At 43.4% G+C, this 6,892-nt stretch overlaps 1 long non-coding RNA gene across 1 annotated transcript; it reads right to left on the bottom strand.

Annotated features, from left to right (window-relative positions):
- Positions 1-1,708: 1,708 nt before the first annotated feature.
- LOC123413212 lies at positions 1,709-2,786 on the bottom strand. The gene is made up of 2 exons (XR_006613693.1): positions 2,355-2,786; positions 1,709-2,164 (listed from the first exon to the last, which is right to left on the bottom strand). It is a non-coding gene; the product is annotated as an uncharacterized LOC123413212 (long non-coding RNA).
- Between the last annotated feature and the right edge of the window lie 4,106 nt (positions 2,787-6,892).

Consider the following 6,892-nt stretch of genomic DNA (forward strand, 5'->3'; position numbering starts at 1 on the left):
GCATCCGAACAGAAAATAATACCAGAATAAGAATCTGGAACAAAAATGGAAAAACAGTTAAGACAATAAGCTGACAACACTTCAGAGACGGAAACAGCAGCAAGTAAGATGTGGTTCGCATCAACATATCACGTAAATACAGCTATACGTACCGCAGTTATTTAACAGCAATACTATTATACTTATCAATGTGTGAATAATTCAGACATTTTTTCTCATATATTTAAAAAAAAACTTTAGAGTATATTTTCAACCGCAAGCTATGTCCAGAAAATAGGTTACCAAGTGCAGCACCCTTTTTCAGTTGGCCAGCATGTCATTGTTCATCACCCGAGTACCAGAGAACTTGCTGATGGTAAAGTGGTAATCATGGACGGGATTGTAACAAGGTCCAGTTTGACAGCCCTGATCTAGGTGTTGATATATTTAAGGTATATATTTGTTATTTTTATTTTCTTCAACAATCAACAGTATACTTGTTACATTTTGTAGGCAATTAGACATATAGAAATTAAGCATGCCATCTATCTATGTGGCAGAAGAGGTCAACTATTAGTCTTTCACTGTAAAAAGGAAGAATAAGCTTTCATAGTCGTAAGCATTATTACCCTTGCAATCAGGGTTTTATCTTGAGTTTTCCTGTGAAATGTGGGCTGAAGGTTTTGGTCATTGACATACAAGGACTATGATAAACAGTTTCCGGTGAAAAGTACTAATTTGGCGACAGCCTTCAGTACATGTGGTTTTAACACATACCAATTACTGTTTTTGTTATTTGGCATGCAACCATTTGTGCAGTTTTGTTGATGTAGTCATTCAAGTATCTGAAGGTGAAATGCATATGAATATAAAGAGAAGTCATGATAGGTGGACATTACTCAAAAAATAAAATGAAAAGGCGATAAAACCTCAGTTAGGTTCAGTTAGGTTCAGAAGGGCCTCAGAAGGGCCTCTAGTTAGGTTAAGAATGGGTCTCCAGAATTATAATACTTAGCTGATTTTTAAGAGGAGACATGATCCTTTTAATTTGATATCCGGTTGCTTCTTTCGAACGTCAGATTCATGTTTATTATTAGTTAGTGAGCGATACATGACAGGTTGGTTGTTCCTTTGCTATAGTAGGTGGATGGAAAGCTTGGAATACCTCGTATAGAGTCCTTCCTAAGTGGAGCATCTCATATCTCTTCCCTGCAATAACAGAAGAGAGCAATATTCAGGTGAAGCTATTAAGTACAGTTTCAAATATGGCTAAATTATTTTGGACGCTCAAAGCATATACAACCTAAGATGGTCTTCCGGTCCTCAATCAATAAATTTTGGTTTTTGAAATAAAATGAGTGCCGTGTATCTGAAGGGACAAGTACAGGTCTGAATGGGCATAAAATATATATGAATAAAAGAATAGAAGAAATTGGTGGTTAGTTTCAGTTGTTATCCATTTTAGCAATGCATTAGTCCAAAGAACAAATAAATTACAGATTTATAATTATCATTCAATGAAACATTCATCTCTAGGAAAAAAAGGGAGCTGTGTTAGTGTTGAAGAACAACTGGCATTCTCGTTTCACAAACCGGCGGACAGGGGGCTGCTGTCTCAGAGGCCGAGCTCGTCGGCAGGGATGACGCGGTAGAGACAAATGGCAGGCGAGAGAGGAAGGGGAAAACGCAGTGAACATACAAGCAAAAATCACACGAGAGTACAATAAGGTCAGAACAGCCGAAGCTCAATTCTGCAATGTAACTCGATCAAGGAGGTAAAGGGATACAAGTAAACTAATGCTACAATTCCGAAATCAGTATCTGTTCCAACAAGTTAGGTTTCTTTCAGCGATCAAGGTGGTAAAGGGATACCCTAAAACCTAGAATAAATAGCATCTCAAGCTGAATATAAATTTCCATATTCAAGTGTGCACTGAATCATGTGTATATAGTTTCAAAGTGAAATAATTTCTTGTATTCAAGTCTGATCTGAATTGCCCATCTTATTTTTATTATGTCTGTACACACAGACTTGTAAGTCTAATCTGAATTGCAAGGAGTAATTGTTTGAAGTGAGCACTAAGAAGTACAAATTGCTCATATGTTCAGAAGTGAATGGCGTCATTAATTTAACGCGGGGCCTCGGACTTCTTTCTAAAAAATGTTCAGAGATGAATCGTATTTCCTACAACACATAAAAGACAGAGAAAGTTCCAATCAACAAGACATGAGCGTCCATGAAGTACAAGCATCATGAAAGAAATTTACAATTCATAGTCAGTCTCATGCATACATTCAACAACAACAGTAAACTACAGTTCATAAAAGTACAAACTAACTGACTCAGTGTCACAATCAGGAGGCATGGTGTGTACCTCTTGGAGACCTAAAAAGCGTGATTAGATCAACAGAACCGAAGAGCTAGCGATGTGCTATGATGGAAAATCACAGCAGCGTAGAGCGGGATGGTTGGTCCAGATGTTTGTCGATGTGGCGGCGCGCTTTTGATTCCGGGGACAGCAGGCAGGCATGCAATCAGGATGCGCAGCCTCCACCGCTCCACGCAGTCCCAGGACGGCAAGCGAGAACGTGAGCAGGGGTTGCGGCTTCCGCGTACCCACGACGGGGATCGAGTGGCACCCGCAGTGAGAGTAGCCGGGCGACAGCGGCCGAGCAGGGCGGGGAACAGGGTGTGGAGGAAAGAAAAGATAGAAGAAAGGGGAAGATGGAGGAGCAACAAGGAACCGGTCGGGACGGAGCGGAGCGGCAAGGAGCACGCGGGGCGGGGCGGCGAGGAGCACGCAGGGCGGGGCGGAGCGGCGAGGAGCACGCGGGGCGGCCTGGCGAGCGGCGGGGCGGAGCGGCGAGGAGCACGCGGGCCGGCGAGCGAGGCGAGCGGCGCGGCGCGGCGGGGCGGCCTGGCGAGCGGGGACGGGGGAGAGACAGGGAGAGGTTGCGGCCGGGATTGACAACCGTTTTTTTAAACGAGGTATTCAGAACGTTGATTAATGTTTAGACAGTTCAGATGCAGAGTTGAATCTGCCTTCTCCTGCTTTTATTAATGGAGATTACGTATAAGGTGGGATTTTTCTGTAAAAAACATGCATCGTGAGCACCTGCTGAGCAGGCCTAATCGATCAGATACACCGTCAATATATATAAACCCTGATTTTAATCATTTTTGTAACGTGTCGCCTCAAATATGATACGGATCCGGAAAAAGTTATCAATCTTGATACTAGTCAGCTTCCAATGCTTTAATTGTGTATCTTCGTGCAATTTATTCGTACCATGGAGTGATGTCTTCACAAGATATTATTGTAATTTTAGTTGTACGAATTATTTGGTACTCCCTCCATCTCAAAATAATTGTGTTAAGCTTAATACAACTTTGTATTAGAGCTAGTACAAAGTCAAGACAATTATTTTGGAACGGAGAGAGTATATTATTTTTGGATCTTGGACCCATAGCAGTGTCCTTCCAAGTTCCAATGGCTACTACTCCCTCCGTTCCTAAATATAAGTCTTTTAAGCGATTTCACTAAGGGTCTACATACGAAACAAAATGGTTGAATCTATACTCTAAAGTATGTCTATATACATCCGTATATAGTCCACTAGTGAAATCTCTACAAAGACTTATATTTAGGAACGGAGGGAGTACAAATGTTTCAAAGAAAAAAAATACTATTACACCAGGCGTTGTATAGGAATCATCATTACCGGTTCAGGGTAATCATGATCCAAATAGGCTAGTTTGAGCCCGCGTGGGCTATTTCTGGTCCGCTGCGAGACGTAAGCAGGTCACATCTGTAGCGCAGCGCTACTTAGCCAATCCAATAATGTAGGAGTAGCGTGTTTTTTTATTCTGATTTTTTATATGTTCTTTACAGTTTTTCATTGGTTTTCTCTGGCATTTCTCTTGTTTTGTTTTTTTATATTTTTTCATTTTGTTTCTTTTTCTACAGTTTTCTTTGTTTCTCTCTTCGGTTTTCATCGGGGTTTTTTTTCTGAGACATGTCTAATCTTTTCAAAAATATTGTACATATTTTTATACATAAGGAGCATTGTTATTATACATGTATACTTTTCTAATACATGATTAATATTTTTGAAAATATGTGTTTGGATGTCTACATTCTTTCATACACATTGTATATTTTTCTTATACATCTAAATATGTCTCATACATGTTTAACAGTTTTAAAATATATGATTAAGATTTATTTTCCAAATACATGTTCTTGATCTCTTTTTCCAATATGTGTTCAAAAAAGTTCAATTACACATTGAACCATATTTTTGAACGATGTGAAACATTTTTTAAACTATGCTACATTTTCTACATTGAATATATTTCCAAAGTCAGACGCATTCTTTTAATGAGTAAACGATTTGTTAAATGGCATGCCAGATTTTTTTGAATTACATGAACATTTTTACGATGTATAACATTTTCAACAAAAATCATATATATTGTTGAAGTGTGTGGACATTTGTTAAATGTCAGATACATTTTCTTGAATGGCATGTACATTTTCTAAAGGTTGAGTAAATCTGTTTACGCGGCATTAATATTTACAAATATGTGATAAATACCTTAAAATAAAGTAAATTATTTTTCTATAATATATGTATTTAGTAATTAGAGATAATGTGCCTCTGACCGAGTACCTGAAATTGAGGACGTTCGCCCTAATCTAAATCCACCCGTCCCCTCTTCTTCAACCCATTTGTAAACATTTATGTCGTCAAAATCCCCATGGTAAATCTGAGGAAGTACAATGGGCATTCTTTAGGACTTTCTGATGTTGAAATACCTATTTTATCTTTATTTTCATATGTCGGCGCATTTAACAGGTGACGAAGACCATTTCATTCATATGAATAATCAAGTGAAAATCATAGGACAACATTGAGACATTTTCCCACAAAAAGAAAACAGTGATCCTAATTTACTTTTAGCACTCGAAATATGACGAGACATTGTTGCATGGGGCAGATCCTATTTGGCACTCGTTAGCATCAAAAGGACATGCCTTCGCTGGGGAAGGCATCCGGTTGGCCCGGTCCAGGTACGGGATTGGTGTGTTCTTTGTTTGCTGCCGCCTCTTTTGCTGTTTCCTGTGATATTTTCCTTTTTTTTCTGTTGTTTTTTCTTCCAGTTTTTCAATGTTTGGTTCGGTTTTTAGTATCTCTACTATTAAAGGGGATCTGCCGTCGTCGTGATGGTTTGACCACAGATCCCCCTCCTACAGCTACCTATCGATACATCCTCCCACCACGTCCTCCCATCGTTTTTCTTTAACCCTCTGAAAACCAGAGGCGGTTCAGTCAAACTTTTCCTCCCACCTTCGATTAAAAAGAAAGAGGAAAACTGGAAAGGGTTACAGGAAAGTCGCGACCCGTTCCCATCGCCAACCGCCGCTCAATCGGGAGGCCTTACCCCGCCGCGTGCCCGCCCTCACCGCCCGTCCTCCCGCTCGGGACCGACGTCATGTCCATCTCGCTACGCCTCGCGATCCCCGCCGCGGCGCCCTGCCCCGTGCTGCCGCCGCGGACAGCCCGGCCCGCCGGGAATGCGGGCTTCTCCCCCGCTGCGCTCAGGTGAGGCTGCTCGCCCGCCTCCCGTCGGCTGATCCCTGTATCCGTGTACGCAGGGGATGCGCCGCTCTGCAGCTGAGGCCGCGGCCCCTGGGCGCGGTCCGGCCGTGCCAGAGCCGGGGGAGCGGCATCGTGTGTAGCGCGTCGGCGTACCTCGGCCCGCCCACCATGCAGTGGGTCTCCGTCGCCGCCGCCGCCGCCGCGTGAGTACCTTTCTCCCCCCCCCCCCCCGTCTCCTCTTGGCCACCCAAACCATAAAGTACCTTTCTCCGCCGCGATTTGCTTGTGAGCCTTTCGACGCTCCGAATCTGCTCGTGCTTTTGCCCGCGAGGGCACAAGGAACTGCATGCGCAGGTGTTGGTTTCGTGCCGACGCTGGACTGCTGGTGTTGGTGGGTAGTAACCGGTGCCAGATTGTGAGATGCGCGGTCCCTGTCACACAACTTCCCACGATCTTATCCAATGATGCCTTGCCCCACGTCGTTCTTGGCAAGCGGTGTGCAGTTCACCTTCCAGATTGTAAGTGGCTCATCGCAATCTTCGGTCCCAACCACGGTGAGGGTGGTGCTGGCTGCGGCCTCCCGCACCTCGACGTGATCATAGGCCTGGCCGGCATCTCGACTTCAACAACTCGCCCTCGCGCTCATGCCCTCCACCTCCTCGGGTGCACGTACAGTCTTACACTCGCCCTCGCTCCCCTCTACTATTCTGATTGCTCGGGCAACTATTTTTTCCCATAACCTGCAGATGAGATCGCTCCCCTCTACTATTCTGATTGCTCGGGCAACTATTTTTTCCCATAACCTGCAGATGAGATCATGTGCCGACGGCCTTCGAGCCAAGATGCAACTCCATTCAGAGATGATCAACATCTACTATTCTGATTGCTTGGGCAAGTATTTTTCCCCATAACCTGCAGATGAGATCATGTGCTAACGGCCTTAGAGCCAAGATGCACCTCTATTCAGAGATGATCAACATCTACTATTCTGATTGCTTGGGCAACTAATTTTCCCCATAACCTGCAGATGATATCATGTTCTGACGGCCATCGAGCCAAAAATGTACCTCTATTTAGATCATGTACTGACGGCCTTCGAGCCAAGATGCACCTCTATTCAGAGATGATGAGCATCTACTATTCTGATTGTTGGGGCAACTAATTTCCCCCATAACTTGCAGATGAGAGCTGATGGCCATCGAGCCAAGATGTACCTCTATTCGGAGATGATCAGCATCTGCAAACTTGCATCCACATGCACAAGCCCTCCCAGGAACATTACCGAGGTCAACTTTACGTGTATATGCAG

The sequence above is a fragment of the Hordeum vulgare genome, chromosome 7H, assembly GCF_904849725.1.
Source record: "Hordeum vulgare subsp. vulgare chromosome 7H, MorexV3_pseudomolecules_assembly, whole genome shotgun sequence".
Classification (NCBI taxonomy): Eukaryota; Viridiplantae; Streptophyta; class Magnoliopsida; order Poales; family Poaceae; genus Hordeum; species Hordeum vulgare.